Source organism: Carcharhinus amblyrhynchos, chromosome 7, assembly GCF_965287045.1.
Source record: "Carcharhinus amblyrhynchos chromosome 7, sCarAmb.v2.hapA, whole genome shotgun sequence".
Taxonomy (NCBI): domain Eukaryota; kingdom Metazoa; phylum Chordata; class Chondrichthyes; order Carcharhiniformes; family Carcharhinidae; genus Carcharhinus; species Carcharhinus amblyrhynchos.
In genome coordinates this window covers 45,601,392-45,619,585 of record NC_137330.1, presented here as the reverse complement: position 1 = coordinate 45,619,585, position 18,194 = coordinate 45,601,392, and the positions used below count along the sequence as shown (strand labels likewise).

At 43.3% G+C, this 18,194-nt stretch overlaps 1 protein-coding gene across 2 annotated transcripts in view; it reads right to left on the bottom strand.

The window, feature by feature from the left end:
- ldah (lipid droplet associated hydrolase) overlaps positions 1-18,194 on the bottom strand; it is a 237,915-nt gene that overhangs the window by 122,954 nt on the left and 96,767 nt on the right. The gene's annotated exons all lie outside the window — the stretch shown is intronic.

Sequence of the window (18,194 nt, the reverse complement as noted above, 5' to 3'; positions counted from 1 at the left end):
AGGAGATCTTTCTTGGTGCTCAGCAGAAATTTATTCCGATGGTCAAAAAGGACCGTAGGAGGAGAGGTAATAAGCCGTGGATAACGAAGGAGGTGAAGGAAAGTGTTAAATTAAAAGCGGAGGCGTTTAGAGTAGCTAAGAGTAGTGGGCGAGAAGAGGATTGGGAGAGGTTTAAATGTCAACAAAGATTGGCAAAGAAGTTGACAAAGAAGGGTAGGAGAAACTATGAAGCTGGGCTAGCGCTTAATATAAAAAAGGATAGCAAGAGTTTTTATAAATATATAAAAAGGAAGAGGCTGGCTAGGGTGAGCGTTGGTCCCTTAGAGGATGAGAAGGGGGACTTAGTGGTAGGGGATGGGGATATGGCTGAGGTCTTGAATAACTTTTTTGTTTCGGTCTTCACGGAGGAGGACGTGAATAATTTGCTGGGTGTTAGAGATGGAAAGGTGGTAGGACTGGAGGGTCTTAATGACATTACTGTTACTAGAGAGGCGGTGCTCGACAGACTGGAGGGGCTGATTGTGGACAAGTCGCCAGGACTGGATGGAATGCATCCGAGGGTTCTGAAAGAAATGGTGGAGGTGATAGTGGATGCCTTGGTGGTTATTTTCCAGACGTCGCTGGATTCCGGGGAAGTGCCGGAAGATTGGAAAGCGGCTAATGTTACGCTGTTGTTTAAGAAGGGTGCCTGGCAAAAGGCAGGGAATTATAGGTCGGTTAGTTTAATGTCTGTTGTAGGTAAAATGTTAGAATCAGTCATCAAGGAGGAAATAGTGAGGCATCTTGAGGGGAATTGCTTGATAGAGCAGACGCAGCACAGTTTCATTAAAGGGAAGTCGTGTCTGACAAATTTACTTGAGTTCTATGAGGATGTGTCTAGGGCGGTGGATAGAGGAGAGCCGGTGGATGTGGTCTTTCTTGATTTTCAGGAGGCGTTTGACAAGGTACCTCACAAGAGGTTATTGCAGAAGGTCAGGGGACATGGAGTTGGGGGTAGGGCGTTAGCGTGGATAGAGGATTGGTTGTCAAATAGGAGGCAGAGAGTGGGGGTCAATGGGTACTATTCGGATTGGCGGTTGGTGACTAGAGGAGTGCCCCAGGGGTCGGTGCTGGGGCCTCAGCTATTTACCATTTATATAGATGATCTGGAGGAGGGAACCGAGTGTAGGGTGTCGAAATTTGCTGATGACACCAAGATTGGTGGAAAGGCAAATTGTGCGGAGGGTGTGGAGAGTCTGCAGAAGGATCTAGATAGGCTGGGCGAATGGGCCAGGAAATGGCAAATGGAATTTAATGCTGGCAAGTGCGAGGTAGGGTAGGAATAATGGTAGGAAGGGTTATTACTTAAGTGGCGAAAAACTGCAGCAGGCGATGGTGCAGAGGGACCTCGGGGTCCTTGTGCATGAGTCGCAAAAACCCAGCTTGCAGGTGCAGCAGGTGGTCAGGAAGGCGAATGGGATGCTGGCCTTCATAGCGAGGGGGATTGAATATAAAAGTAGGGAGGTCTTGCTGCGGCTGTATAGGGCATTGGTGAGGCCGCAGCTGGAGTACTGTGTGCAGTTTTGGGCGCCGTACTTACGCCAGGATATTTTGGCCTTGGAGGGAGTGCAGAGGAGGTTTACTACGCTGATGCCGGAGTTGAGGGGGTTGAGCTATGAGGACAGGCTGAATAAATTATGCTTGTACTCGTTAGAGTTTAGAAGAGCGAGGGGAGATCTCATTGAGACGTATAAGATGATGAATGGGATGGATAGGATAGAGGTGGAGAGACTCTTCCCGCTCAGAAAGGATAGTAGGACTAGGGGGCACAGCCTCAAGATAAAGGGGGGCGCGGTTTAGAACGGAGTTGAGGAGGAACTTCTTCACTCAAAGGGTGGTGAATCTCTGGAATTCTCTGCCCGTTGAAGTGGTGGAGGCTACCTTGCTAAATATTTTTAAGACGCGGGTTGATGGGTTTTTGATAAGAGAGGGGATTAAGGGTTATGGGGAGAGGGCGGGAATGTGGAACTGAGCCACGACAGATTAGCCATGATCTTATTGAATGGCGGGGCAGGCTCGAAGGGCTAGATGGCCTACTCCTGCTCCTATTTCTTATGTTCTTATGTTCCCTCGGCCCAGCTCTGCAACTTGTCCAAGTCTCTCTGTAAACTATGATACCCCTCTTCACTATCTACCACTCCTCCGACTTTGGTGTCATCAGCAAATTTACTAATCCATCCTTCTACACCCTCATCCAGATCATTTATAAAAATTACAAACAGCAGTGGCCCCAAAACAGATCCCTGAGGCACACCACTTGTAACCGAACTCCATGACGAATACTTTCCATCAACCACCACCCTCTGTCTTCTATCAGCTAGTCAATTCTTGATCCAATTAACTAAATCACCCTCAATCCCATACATCTGCATTTTCTGCAGAAGCCTTCCATGGTGAACCTTATGAAACGCCTTACTAAACATAGAACATAGAACATAACAGCGCAGAACAGGCCCTTCGGCCCACGATGTTGCGCCGACCAGTTAAAAAAAAAATGACCCACTAACCTAAACCAATCCCTTTTCGTCCATAAACCTATCCACGGATCTCTTAAACGCCCCCAAACTAGGTGTATTTACAACTGCAGCAGGCAGGGCATTCCAATCCCTCACCACCCTCTGGGTAAAGAACCTACCCCTGACATCCGTCCTATAACTACCCCTCCTTAATTTAAAGCCATGCCCCCTCGTGCTAGCTTTCTCCATCCGAGGAAAAAGGCTATCACTGTCCACCCTATCTAAACCTCTAATCATCTTATATGTTTCAATAAGATCCCCTCTTAGCCGCCTTCTTTCCAGCGAAAACAACCCCAAATCCCTCAGCCTCTCCTCATAGGACCTCCCCTCCATACCAGGCAACATCCTGGTAAACCTCCTCTGCACCCTCTCCAAAGCCTCCACATCCTTCCTGTAATGTGGGGACCAGAACTGCACACAGTACTCCAAGTGCGGCTGCACCAGAGTTGTGTACAGTTGCAACATGACGCTGCAACTCCTAAATTCAATCCCCCTACCAATAAATGCCAAGACACCGTATGCCTTCTTAACAACCCTATCTACTTGATTCCCAACTTTCAGGGATCTATGTACACATACACCTAGATCCGTCTGTTCATCCACACTATTCAAAGTCCTCCCGTTAGCCCTATACTCAACACATCTGTTATTCCTACCAAAGTGAATTACCTCACACTTCTCCGCATTAAACTCCATCCGCCACCTCTCGGCCCAGCTCTGCAACCTGTCCAAGTCTTCCTGCAAACTATGACACCCTTCCTCACAATCTACCACACCTCCGACTTTGGTGTCATCAGCAAATTTACTAATCCACCCAACTATACCCTCATCCAGATCATTAATAAAAATTACAAACAGCAGTGGCCCCAAAACAGATCCCTGAGGCACACCACTCGTAACCGAACTCCATGACGAATATTTACCATCAACCACCACCCTCTGTCTCCTATCTGCTAGCCAATTCCTGATCCAATTTCCTAGTTTACCCTCAATCCCATACATTTTCTGCAGAAGCCTACCATGGTGAACCTTATCAAACGCCTTACTAAAATCCATATATACCACGTCAACTGCCTTACCCCCATCCACCTCTTTGGTCACTTTCTCAAAAAACTCAATAAGGTTAGTAAGGCACGGCCTACCCGCTACAAAACCATGCTGACTATCTCCAATCAATTCATTACTCTCCAAATAACTATAAACCCTATCCCTAATAATTTTTTCTAAAACCTTGCCCACAACAGAAGTGAGACTCACCAGTCTACAATTCCCAGGGAAGTCTCTGTTCCCCTTCTTAAACAATGGGACAACATTCGCTAACCTCCAATCTTCCGGTACTATACCTGTGACAAACGACGACCTGAAGATCAGAGCCAGAGGCTCTGCAATTACTTCTCTTGCCTCCCAGAGAATCCTAGGGTAAATCCCATCCGGACCAGGGGACTTATCTATTTTCAAACCCTCAAGAATATCTAGCACATCCTCCTTATCTACCGCAATACTATCCAGTTTACAACCCTGTAACCCAGTGCTCTCCACAACTACATTTACGTCTCCCTGCGTGAATACCGAAGAGAAAGGGGGAATATTGACCTGAATACATTATGTGCTGTTCTCTGGACAGTGTTTCCGAGCTTCTATTGCTTCAAGGCCTTGGTTTAATCTCCAAGAGTGTAGGCTCCCTCAAATCTCACTGAAGAATTTGATTGGATTATATACTGAAGGTTGCTCGAGCCTACAGCTTTCAGATGCAAAGGAAAAAGTGCTTCCAATTCAGCTGGAAATCTAAGTATTTAGGTTGACATTGCAGTGCAGTGCTATAGGAGTACAATATTATTGTAAGGACTATCCTTTATTTGAGATATTAAACTTGCCTGCCTGTTCAAGTGGACCATTGAAGATCACCAGGTGAACAGGGAATTCTCCCTCTTTCTGTTCAGCAGTTCGTCCTCAAACAATATCATCATATAACAAAACAACTTATCTCACTGAACACAAGAAATAGGAGCAGGAGTAAACCATACGGCCCATTGAGCCTGCTTTATTATTCATCATCATCTTGAGCTTCAACTGCACTCCTCTTCCCAATTCCCATATCCTTTGATTCCCTGAATTATCAAAAATTTGTTTATTCCAACCTTCAAAGTATTCAATGATGGAGCATCCACAGACCTCAAGGGGCAGAGAATTTCAAAGATTCGTAACTCTTTCACTGAAATAATTTTTCCTCATCTCAGTCCTAAATAATTGCTTCTTTATCCTGAGACTGCATTCCCCATGTTTCAAGTTTTCCAACCAGCAGAACAATCTCAGCATCTACCCTATCAAGCCTCTTCAGAATCTTGAACATTTCAATAAGATTGCCTCTCATTCATCTAAACTCCAGAGAAAATTTGCTCACGCTCTTATCATGGAACGACTCTTCATCCCAGGGACCCATTTATTGAACCTTCAAGTATTTCTTTTCTTCTAAATATGGGAATCAAATCTGCACACAGTACTATAGATGCTGTTCCTTGGATTATACTACATGATAAACTGCTGCCACATAATGATAATTAGTGTATTTGAAATGTAATTTATTGCAAAGCCTGTGCTTTGAAATGTTTCTGTTTTATGATAAGGCATAAATGAAAGGGTTTCTTTTCAGTATTTACCATTCCTCAATCCTTTTGCAAGCAACTAGCTGGCTACTAAGCCTGCTCCAAGTTTTTGGAGTGGAAGGTAATTTGGATTCAGGTCTGACAGCACCTGTGGAGAGAGAGAATAGAGCCAACATTTTGACGCAGGATGACCCTTTGTCAGAGCTTATGGAATAGTAATGATTGTCCGTAAAGAAATAAATAATTTGTTCAGAGTTAGTGAAAATGGCAGAATCATTTTCCACAGATACCGCTAGACCTGCTAATTATTTTGAGCATTTTCTGTTTTAAATTCAGATTTCCAGCATCTGTATTTTGCTTTTGAATTACTATGTAATAAACAACCTGCTTAAAGTTTATCATTGTAAAAGAAAATCATAGCAAATGCAATGCTTTTCTTTCCCCCTAATAAATGAAGCTGCTAAAATTAGAACCTGAAAACAATTTACTTTGTTTAAGGTGTAACGTAAATTAGGAAGAAATCATAATTATACACCTGTCCCTTTACCCAACTCTTTTCACAGTCCAAGGCTCCAAACACTCCTTTCTGGTGAAGCAGCAACTCATTTGTATTTCTTCCAATGCATTGTATTCACAACGTGCCTCCTCCACATTGGAGAGGCTAAACACAGACTGGGTGACCACTTTGTGAAATACTTTTGCTCCGTCCGCAAGCATGCTCTGAACTTCCTGTCACGTAATTCACCATCTTGCTGATATGCTCATATTTCCTTCATTGGCCTGCTGCAAATTTCTAGTGAAGCTCAATGCACACTGGAGAAAGAGCTCTTCATCTTCCGATTTGGCACTTTGTAGCCTTCAATTCTTAACACTGAGTTCAATAACTTCAGACCATGAACTCTGTCCTCCATTTTTATTGTTTTTTCTCTATTTTTCTCCACAACCTCCTCCTCCATAAGGTCAGCTTGTAACTTGTTCTGATGTTTTGTTTTCAGAAAGCATTGACCCTTTATTCTGCAATTAGCAAGTTCTGCCATCAGACCTTAAGTTCAGTATTAGCATCTTCCTTAGTGTTTAACACTCATTACCACCTCCCTTGTCTTGTGTCCATGACATTTTTGTCAGATCTCTCCTGGGCTTTCAGCAATCCCTGACCTTCTATTAGGCTCCATGTCTTCCATAGTATAAAATTCATCATATTTCTACCTCGCTTTAATTCTGAAGATGAGTCACATGGACTTGAAACATTAACTTTGTTTCTCTCTCCACAGATGCTGCCAGAACAGCTGAGATTTTCCAGCATTTTGTTTTTATTTCAGGTTTCCAGTACTGGCAGCATTTTACTTTTATATTATTGCATCCAGATCTACTCTGGACACCATAAAAAGGTCTGGATATTGGATTGCATGGTGCTAATTTTACAGACACAAGCCAGGTACCTAAGGATGTGCTACACTTAAAGTCATGCATGGGTTTGTTCCATGGGCTCAACAGTGAATGTAATCTCACAATACCAGATTAAAGTCCAACAGGTTTATTTGGTAACACGAAGCCCTGCCCTTTCATCAGGATTTGGTTCACAAACAGGGCACATATGGACACAAACTCAATTACAAAATAATAGTTGCAATGTTAGTCCTTACAGATGCAGACAATGTGAGTGGAGAGGTTCATGTCACATTATCTGTAACCCCCATGACTTGCTTGAGCTTGCAAAATCTCACTAACTGTCCTGGCTGGAGACAATTCACACCTCTTTAATCTGTGCTTAACCCTCTCTCCACTCATATTGTCTGTACCTGTAAAGATTTGATTACCTGTTAAGATTTGCATTCCAACCATTATCTTGTAATTGAGTTCGTGTCTATATATGCCCTGTTTGTGAACCAAAACTGGTTCAGTCGAAGAAGACAGAGGGTATCAGTGGAAGGGCGCATTTCTGAATGGAGGGCTGTGACAAGTGGCAATCCTCAGGGATCAGTCCTGGGACCTTTGCTGTTTGTAATATATACAAATTATTTGGAGGAAAATGTAGCTAGGTTGATTAGTAAGTTTGCAGACAACAAAAAGATTGGTGGATTTGCAGGGAGCGATGAGGACAATTAGAGGATACAGCAGGATATGGATCAGTTGGAGACTTGGGCGGACAGATGGCAGGTGGAGCTTAATCTGGACAAATGTGAGGTAATGCATTTTGGAAGGTCTAATACAGATAGGAAATATACATTAAATGGCAGAACCTTAGGAGTATTGATAGGCAAAGGGATCTGGGTGTACAGGTACACAGGTCACTGAAAGTGGCAATGCAGATGGAGAAGGCAGTCAAGAAAGCATATGGCACGCTTGCCTTCATCGCCAGGATATGGATTTAAAAATTGGCAAGTTATGTTGCAGCTTTATAGAACCTTAGTTAGGCCGCACTTGGAATATAGTGGTCAATTCTGGTCGCCACATTACCAGAAAGATGTGGAGGCTTTGGAGAGGGTACGGAAAAGATTTACCAGGACATTGCCTGGTATGGAGGGCATTAGGTATGAGGAGAGATTGGAGAAACTTGGTTTGTTCTCATTAGTGACAGAGGTTGAGGGGAGATCTGAAAGAAGTCTACAAGATTATGAGAGGCAAGGACAGAGTGGATAGTCAGAAGTTGTTTCCCAGGGTGGAAGAATCAATTACTAGGGGGCATAGCTTTAAGGTGCGAGGGGCAAGTTTTAAGAGATGTGTGAGGCAGATTTTTTACACAGAGAGTGGTGGATGCCTGGTACTCGTTGCCGGGGGAGGTAGTGGAAGTGGATATGGATACAGTAGTGACTTTTAAGAGGTGTCTTGACAAGTACATGAATGAGATGGGAATAGAGGGATATGGTCCCCAGAAGCGTAGGGGGTTTTAGTTAAGATGGGCAGCATGGTCAGTGCAGGCTTGGAGGGGCGAAGGGCCTGTTCCTGTGCTGTAATTTTCTTTGTTCAAATCCTGCACTCACCTGATGAAGGGACAGTGCTTTGAAAGCTTGTGCTACCAAATAAACCTGTTGGACTTTAATCTGGTGTTGTGAGACTACTTACTAGGCCTATCCCAGTCCAACGCTGGCAACTCCACATCAACAGCCAATGTTCTCATTCACTGCTGATTCACTGAGTAAAGGAGGAATCTGGAATCAGTCTTTCCTTAATATAGATTGAGTCACATAACCCAGAGGAAACTTGTTCAGACTCCCTTTTCCTTCCCCTAACCTCACACAAGTGGAAACCGCTTCTCCAAGAAGAATGCCCTCACCTTTGCTCAATTAGTAACAGCTGCTCTCACTTACAACTAGAACATGCACTTCATTGTAACAGGATTGCAACATTAACAGATTCCATCCTCACTTTTATGAGGAAAAAAAGGCAAAATTTACAAACAAAATTTAAAAAAACTGGAGAAACAGGAATAAATTCTACACTCTCAAGACTCACAATGAGTTGCTCCTCTTCTCAGGCATCCAGTAACTTCTTGCTGGCAGCGCTCATTTTCGTAAAACAATCAAATAATTGCTGGCTTGTATCTATCCTTGATCTCCTTTTCCTTCATTTTTTCAGAGTCGCAATATTAATTCTTATCTCTTCTCGTTCACCTACTTTGTGGAGTGCACATTAATCAGAGAATCTCTACAGCGCAGAAAGAAGCCATCTGGCCCAATGAGTCTGCACTGACTCTAAAACAGTATTCCACCCAGGCCCTCCTTCCTGCCCTATCCACAAAAATTTGTGCATTTTACCATGGCTAATTCACATATGCATCTTTGGATACTACGGAGGAATTTGGCGTGGCTAATGCACCTAACCTGCACGTCTTTGGACTGTGGGAAGAAACCAGAACACCCAGAGGAAACCTGTGGAAACACAGGGAGAACATGCAAACTCCACACAGTCACCCAAGGGTGGAATCGAACTCAAAATCCTAGTGCTGTGAGGTAGCTGGGCTAACTACTGTACCACCATGCTAAGTTCACAAACAGAACAATTGTCTATGTAACATTCTATTGGTATGTTTTCTTTTCCCTGATATAGAATTTCCCCTAATATCTTTTATTAAAAAGAATACCATGTCAAATGCCTCAACAAATGCAAGAGACACAGCAGCCAGAAGATTTTTTTATTCTTCTTATTTTCTTGGCTTCCCAAGCCAAGGGGTAACATTTCCACTTTCTCCCATAAGAGATATTATTAAATTGGCTGCACTCAAAAACCCATCATAAATGTATGCATGAAAAGTGACACTAAAATCAATTTTGTATTCCTAAGGTCACCCAAAGATGGAAATTACAGCATACATTTCTTCATCTTTAAGCTTTTCATATTTTGTTCGCTTGCAAAACATTCTCAACCTTTGGATTTTTCATTATAGTACTCAGTTCTGCCGCATCACAACTTGTATTCAGCTTTGCTTGCGTTCCAAAGCAAATCCAACTAGACTTCACAGATGCTCCGTCTCAGCTTTTGTGAGACCCTGGCACGATTGAATGTGATAGGTAAGATTGTTGATGTAAAGCCCAACCCAATATATTTACAGGCCCCAAAAGCCTGACTCCCAATCTTCAATTCAGTGCTAAAATGTCAATAACACTATTTTGGATATCACTACTATCACCTCACAGGAAGTCATCAATATACATCATAAAGATGCCTGAGAATTCACAAGCATAGTATCAATACAACCTGGTAAAATCTGCCTTCAGTTGGAGACAAACTTTAAAAAAAAAAACTTGTGTAACCAGAAAATACCATACTGTGGAAACACTGTTCAAACCATGGACAGTTATTTAAGTTCTAAAGTCTTTCTTCTACATCTGGCACCTTAGGAGCTTGGAGAAAGACTTCCACCTGGAGGTGATTCCCCTGCCAAAATGCAGCTTTGCGTCTTTTAGCTTGCTAAAGTTGCTAAAATGGCCAAAGAAATGTTCAAAATTACCTTTCCTGCAGTGGGCAAGTCCACTATGACCTCTTTATTTCCCAGGCATTCTTCTAAGCCTACCCTGGCCTTTTAAGTTCCATCTGATCAGGCCTTTTCTGCACAAACCCATCTATGTGATAATGTTGACTGCCCCCTATCTGAGACTTCTGAATGCGCACCAAATTCTCTCCATCTAGCTATTTCTACTTAACCTCCCACATGGTTTATTGGCAGCATGGAGACTTCCAGTTCGTCTATTTTGTCAAGATGGTTTTGCATTACCATTCTATTGTGTTGACTTGTCAGACTCCAACCTCCATTTGCCTGTTGAAGTCTTTCCGCTATTACTTTTAGATCCCTGAAACCTTTTCCACCATACATGAGCATTTTCTCAACCAGGTTTCATTGCCCGACCCATTACTGTAGTGCAAGCTATGCTTCCTGATTTTCCATTCTCATATTCCATTCTTCCAGTCCATGACTGTCACTGCTTGTCCATCATCCTGGACATTCAACCAATTTTTAGGTTTTCTAGTAGATTTCCATGTCAATCTCATTACTGTTGCATCCTTCCAGTTATTAGATCCTTCTGGATAGTACAACACCCAGGAACATACTTTGGGCAGTTGGACTGCATCACAAAATTGTTACGGCATGGAAGGAGGCCATTTGGCTCATAATGCCTTCACCGGCTCGCTATACAAGGATCATGGCTTCGCCCTTTCACCATGATCAGTGCCTAACCCTTATGTATCATGCCTTGTCCTTCTGACAGTAGCACACAAAATACAGGAGTATGCAATGCACATGGTGCTTCGCCATCCTCGATCATATTGTAATTATCCGAAAATATATAATTCACTCCAATGACTCAGGAAGAATGGTTTATTGTTTGATTCCCTGTGCATTATCACTGTTTTCCCCTCATGTCCTATAACTTTCCTTAGGCCTTCTCCATTCTCTATGCCCCCTTTGTAAATAAACCAGGTCACCAGAAATAAAGTCTACCTCAGATAGCCTTGTGTGGTGTCGCAACACTCTCTGAACTATTTTGAAAACTTCAGCCTTGTTTCAAGCTTTCCTGCCAGCATATAAAGCATTCAAATAGGCAGAGAAAATAGAACTAATCATAGATCTTTCTAGAGAAGGGAGAGCAACAGTCAATATCAAAGGCAACTTCTAACACCTTCCAATATATTTGCAAAGATTTTTAACATGTATGGCTCATGTCAATGCTGTTCGCAACATGCAAACCAATAGGTCAACCAGTACCTCACGTAACATTTCCTCACTTATTATATGATTACTCTCGCATGAAACATTGCTGAACAGGTGCTCAGCCATAGTCAGACATGACCACAATATTGAAATTCATGTTCATGTCTCAGAATTCCTTGTTTACAAATTCTCCATTATCCACCAAAATTTGGTTGATGTTCCTAGTCCAGTACCAACCTATTTGTCCCTGACTTTGTCTATACTGGTCTGTTTGTCCTTTCATTTATCATCATGCATAGGCTGAATCTAATCACTATATCCATTAAGTGGAAGAAAACAACTTTGATTCTTGTCTGATCTCTTTAGGTTCACAGCCACTATTTTATTGAAGTCTCTGGTCAGTGGCAAACTTACAACAGGGTGTATTAGTGTCCTCCAGTACTTCACACTAATGCCACATTGAGTTCTAACTTGCTCAACAGGAGTTTCAACTACTCCAGCAACCTGCAGCAGAGATTTTAATTTCCATGACAAACAATATTTAAAGTGTGCTATTTCCAAATAAACATTTTTCTGTTAGCCAAACTCTTATCACCTGAAGTCAATAATATTGAACCTCTCAATGAGAAATATCTGGTTTCCGTATTGGTACTCAACAATGCCCTGATCAAGTGAAATGTAAATCTATGGGCGGAATTTTACGACCTCACTCGGGTGAGGCTTGTAAAATTCCACCTGAGGTCAATGGATAGTTCCTTTCTGTCCACTTCACCCACCTCGGTTCCGGGGCAGATGAGGCGGTAAAATTTCGACCTATGACTTTCCAAAAAAAGTATCTTGTCATTCTCCATTTCTAATTTCATCTGTACTTTTTTAATTGAGGACTTGCTCAATAATAGAAGGTATCTTACTGGCTTCCACATTGGAATTAATGAAGAAATTTAGTCCAGCTATGTTGCATGGGGTGACCGCTCTTCTGAAAAACCTCTTCTGTCATCACCAAATCTAAAGTGGTTGGAGCTTTCATACTCTTTTAATAATTTGCTGATCTTCCTTGCCAAGAGATTTTAAGTAGCAAAGCTGAGCCAATCCACCCCACACACTGTAGAGGTGCAGTTGCTAGGCAACACCACACAGCTGAAAGAATCAGTGACCAAAACATTCATCACGAGACTCAAGCTTCCAGTAAACAACACAATTCCTTCAGGCCAATCATTTTCATCATTCTCAGCATCGGAACTATCTGTCACATAAGTTATCTCAAAGACTCAACTTTCGCGCTTCAGGCAATTAATTGCGTAATGCCATTTGGATTCACAATAAAAACACCTGTTAATAATTTCCTTGTGCAGTTCTAGAGTTCAAGCACCTATGGTTTGCCACTTTTTGTCTTGATTCTTAAAATGGTTAAAAGCGCAACCCTCTTCAGACCGCCTGTCAGCACCTCTGACTTTGTATGATGCCTGTGTCTGGTGTTCAGTTGTTCTCGAAATTCAACAACCATGGTCTCCTCCATTTTTTTGCATCACTGCAGGGTTGCCTGTGTTGATTTCTCTGTGACTGGAAATTACTGCTTTCCCAGAAGTTTCTTTAGGACGTCAACCATTTGGTCCAAAAGAGTCTTTTCCATAAAATTGAGCCCCCTTCAGTACCAAACATCTATCTATATGTGAAATCTGTGCATAAGCTAGTAACATGAATGCAAGCACTCTTCAGTGGACTGACTGCCTTCTTAAATTTATCAAAAGTTGACCATGCTTTGTAGGTTTCCAATAGATCATCTTTCTGGTAAATCCTATCCATAAATTGTAATAGAAAAGTTAATCTCTCTTCAATATCCAAGTCCCCCCACATCAGTTCTGAAAATACTTTGCTTCTAATCTAACTTTTCCTGGTAGTCACAAAGGTAAAACTGATATACCTTGCTTTCTCTTGGGTAAAGAGGTAACCTGAGTCCACATTTCCACCTCATTTTTCAGACAACGAAAACAACAGTAGATAATCAAAACTTGACGAATAGCAGTAGCCACTTTGCTGGAAGCAGTACTTTTGTCAGAAGATAGACAAAAATTTCTTACTCAACTACCAAAGCTTGACGTTCACTCTCCATTTATTGAGTAAAGGAGGAAACAGGAGTTAGTCTCCTCTTAACATAGGTTTATTCACATAATAAGAAGTCTCACACACCAGGTTAAAGTCCAACAGGTTTATTTGGTAGCAAAAGCCACTAGCTTTCGAAGCGCTGTTTCTTCATCAAGTGAGTGGGATTTCAGTTCACAAACAGGGCATATAAAGACACAAACCCAATTTACAAAATAATGGTTGGAATTCAAGTCTTTACAGGTAATCAAGTCTTAAAGGTACAGACAATGTGAATGGAGAGAGGGTTAGCACAGGTTAAAGCGATGTGTGTTGTCTCTAGCCAGGACAGTTAGTGAGATTTTGCAAGCCCAAGCAAGTTGAGCGTGTTACAGGTAGTGTGACATGAACCCAAGATCCCAGTTGAGGCCGTCCTCATGTGTGCGGAACTCGGCTATCAGTCTCTGCTCAGCAACTCTGTGCTGTCATGTGTCGTGAAGGCCACCTTGGAGAACGCTTACCCAAAGATCAGAGGCCGAATGCCTGTGACCGCTGAAGTGTTCCCCAACAGGAAGAGAACACTCTTGTCTGGTGATTGTCGAGCGGAGGCGTTTAGAGTAGCTAAGAGTAGTGGGCGAGAAGAGGATTGGGAGAGGTTTAAATGTCAACAAAGATTGACAAAGAAATTGATAAAGAAGGGTAGGATAAACTATGAAGCTGGGCTAGCGCTTAATATAATAAAGGATAGCAAGAGTTTTTACAAGTATATAAAAAGGAAGAGGCTGGCTAGGGTGAACGTTGGACCCTTAGAGGATGAGAAGGGGGACTTAGTGGTAGGGGATGGGGAAATGGCTGAGGTCTTGAATAACTTTTTTTGTTTCGGTCTTCACGGAGGAGGACGTGAATAATTTGCCGGGTGTTAGCGATGGAAAGGTGGTAGGACTGGAGGGTCTCGATGACATTACTGTTACTAGAGAGGTGGTGCTCGACAGACTGGAGGGGGCTGATTGTGGACAAGTCGCCAGGACCGGATGGAATGCATCTGAGGGTTCTGAAAGAAATGGCGGAGGTTATAGTGGATGCCTTGGTGGTTTTTTTCCAGATGTCGCTGGATTCTGGGGAAGTGCCGGAAGATTGGAAAGCGGCTAATGTTACGCTGTTGTTTAAGAAGGGTGCCAGGCAAAAGGCAGGGAATTATAGGCCGGTTAGTTTAACATTTGTTGTAGGTAAAATGTTAGAATCCATCATCAAGGAGGAAATAGCAAGGCATCTTGAGGGGAATTGCTTGATAGAGCAGACGCAGCACGGTTTCGTTAAGGGGAAGTCATGTCTGACAAATTTACTTGAGTTCTATGAGGATGTGTCTAGGGCGGTGGATAGAGGAGAGCCGGTGGATGTGGTCTTTCTGGATTTTCAGAAGGCGTTTGACAAGGTACCTCACAAGAGGTTATTGCAGAAGGTCAGGGGACATGGAGTTGGGGGTAGGGTGTTAGCGTGGATAGAGGACTGGTTGTCAAATAGGAGGCAGAGAGTGGGGGTCAATGGGTGCTATTCGGATTGGCGGTTGGTGACTAGTGGAGTGCCTCAGGGGTCGGTGCTGGGGCCTCAGCTATTTACCATTTATATAGATGATCTGGAGGAGGGAACCGAGTGTATGGTGTCGAAATTTGCTGATGACACCAAGATTGGTGGAAAGGCAAATTGTGCGGAGGGTGTGGAGAGTCTGCAGAAGGATCTAGATAGGCTGGGCGAATGGGCCAGGAACTGGCAAATGGAATTTAATGTTAGCAAGTGCGAGGTGGTCCACTTTGGTAGGAATAATGGTAGGAAGGATTATTACTTACGTGGAGAAAAACTGCAGCAGGTGACGGTGCAGAGGGACCTCGGGGTCCTTGTGCATGAGTCGCAAAAACCCAGCTTGCAGGCGCAGCAGGTGGTCAGGAAGGCTAATGGGATGCTGGCCTTCATAGCGAGGGGGATTGAATATAAAAGTAGGGAGGTCTTGCTGCGGCTGTATAGGGCATTGGTGAGGCCGCAGCTGGAGTACTGTGTGCAGTTTTGGGCGCCGTACTTACGCAAGGATATTTTGGCCTTGGAGGGAGTGCGGAGGAGGTTTACTAGGCTGATGCCGGAGTTGAGGGGGTTGAGCTATGAGGAGAGGCTGAATAAACTAGGCTTGTACTCTTTAGAGTTTAGAAGAATGAGGGGAGATCTCATTGAGACGTATAATATGATGAATGGGATGGATAGGATAGAGGTGGAGAGACTCTTCCCGCTCAGAAAGGATAGTAGGACTAGGGGGCACAGCCTCAAAATAAAGGGGGGGCGGTTTAGAACGGAGTTGAGGAAGAACTTCTTCACTCAAAGGGTGGTGAATCTCTGGAATTCTCTGCCCGTTGAAGTGGTGGAGGCTACCTCGCTAAATATTTTTAAGACGCGGGTTGATGGGTTTTTGATAAGAGAGGGGATTAAGGGTTATGGGGAGAGGGCGGGAATGTGGAACTGAGCCACGACAGATCAGCCATGATCTTATTGAATGGCGGGGCAGGCTCGAAGGGCCAGATGGCCTACTCCTGCTCCTATTTCTTATGTTCTTACGAGCGGTGTTCATTCATTCATTGTTGTAGTGTCTGCATAGTCTCCCCAGTGTACCATGTCTTGGAACACCTTTTCCTGCAACACATCAGGTAAACAATGTTGGCGGAGTTGTAAGTGTACGTACCACGTACCTGGTGGATGATGTTCTCCTGTGAGATGATGACATCCGTATTGATGATCCAGCATGTCTTGCAGAGTTGCTGTGGCAGGGTTGCGTGGTGTCGTGAAGGCTGGGTAGTTTGCTGTGGACTACGGTCTGTTTGAGGTTGTGCAGTTGTTTGAAGAGGTGGGGGTGTGGGGATGGCCTTGGCGAGATGTTCATCTTCATCAATGACATGTTGAAGACTCTGGAGAAGATGTTGTAGATTCTCCGCTCCAGGGAAGTACTGGACAACGAAGGGTACTCTGTCCGCTGTGTCCCGTGTATGTCTTCTGAGGAGGTCATGCAGTTTTTCGCTGTGGCGTGTCGGAACTCTCGATCGACGAGTTGAACGCCATATCCTGTTCTTATGAACCTTATTCTTATGTCCTTATTCACATAACCCAGAGAACAAGGGAACAGATTCCCTTTTCTTCCCAGCTCCCCCCTCACAGAGGTGGAAATGGCTTCTTACATATAATTAATAATGCTTTACCCTTTCTCTAATAAAGAACAGCTGCTCTTGCTTACTACTAAAGTATACAACTCATTGTAACAGGATTGCAACATTAACAACCAAACCATGGTCCTTGAAGACCCACCTAAAAATTAAGTTGCAGAGCCAAGGTATGCAGATGTGGATCTCTGGGCTCCACATTGATGCAGCAGACTGCTGCTGGTCATTCTGCCCTCCTGCACCCTCAACTCACCTGTGGCTTTGGGCAATTGTTTGAGCCCACTAATTGTATTGAAATCTTAGGACCACTGAGCACCTCGGAGACTGCAAATGACATCTGAAACTGGTGTCGACGGATCCATTTGCCACAACAATGGCGCTGCTCTTATTCAGTGATTGCTGTGCATTTTGCTCCAGGATAATGGCCCAATTCAGACGCAAAGAGTGGGATTTTCCAGCCATGTTCGCCCTGAAACCGGAAAATCCACCCCCCCCGCCCCCGAGATCAACAGAACTTTCCATGGTCCGCCGCTCACCTGCTGTGGTTCCCGTGACGGATGGAACAGTAAAATTCGCCCCAAAGGGTTTTTGCCCCATGTCCAGGATGTTTTTTGTTATTGACTTTTTTCAAATCGCAGTTTCAAAACTTAGGCACAATCTCTTTTTCTTTAAGTGAGTAGCAGAAGCATGTTGATTCAGTACTCGCGGCAACTACTAAATCTGGGAATGACTAAGATAGCACTGTCATATGTTATTCACTGACTTTGATTACACTGCATCTATGTGTTTGTCCTACTAATGGGGTTAAGGCTCATCTTGCAGATCATCCTCTCAACCTTCCCAAGTTGACCCCATTTAAATCATTCTGGGCCATTTGTTCCTCAGCTACTACTTTTTCCTTTCACTTGAGTAATGTGCCAATGAAGAAGGTAATAAATGGTTCGCTGTTTGCATTTGCCATCTTTATTGCCGAACATGTGTTTCATATATTAACTGAGCCCATTCCTTCTCTCCTTACAATGAACTGCAGCACTGCATCCAGCCAGTTTAGCATTGACTGCCCTGCATGTGCCTTATACATCTGTGCATAATTATCTTAATCCAGAAGAGGTTTAGGCAAGGTCTTTTCTTCACAAAAATGCTATAAAAGTGCCCTAAGCACATTACACTGTAGGATAGGAGTATGCACAGTAGTGTGTGGAGACAACCCAAAATAAAAATGTATTGCTTCTGGATGAAAACCATGTGCAGATATTTCTCATTCATCATAACTGCAGTTCAATCTCTTAGCCTATGGTGCACAATCCAAACAAAAATATTGCAACAAGGTGTATCGTAGACCTTGGCCAACACCTCTAGAAGTCAAAGGTTTAATTGTCAGTAGTAGCAAACCGCTTAACAGTAGGGCAACCCTTCAGTGGAGTTTGATGCATTACAGAATTAGACAAGGTACAAGCACTCAGAAACACTCCTTTATAGTCTGCCTTAGTTATTTGCTTTTTTGAAAAGTGGAGATGTTTCTCTTTGAATACAAGGACTAAAACTGAAATGCTCCTTTCTTAATATTGTGCTATGAGTTCCCAGCAAAAGTACTGGGGGATGTGCTGCTGTAGAG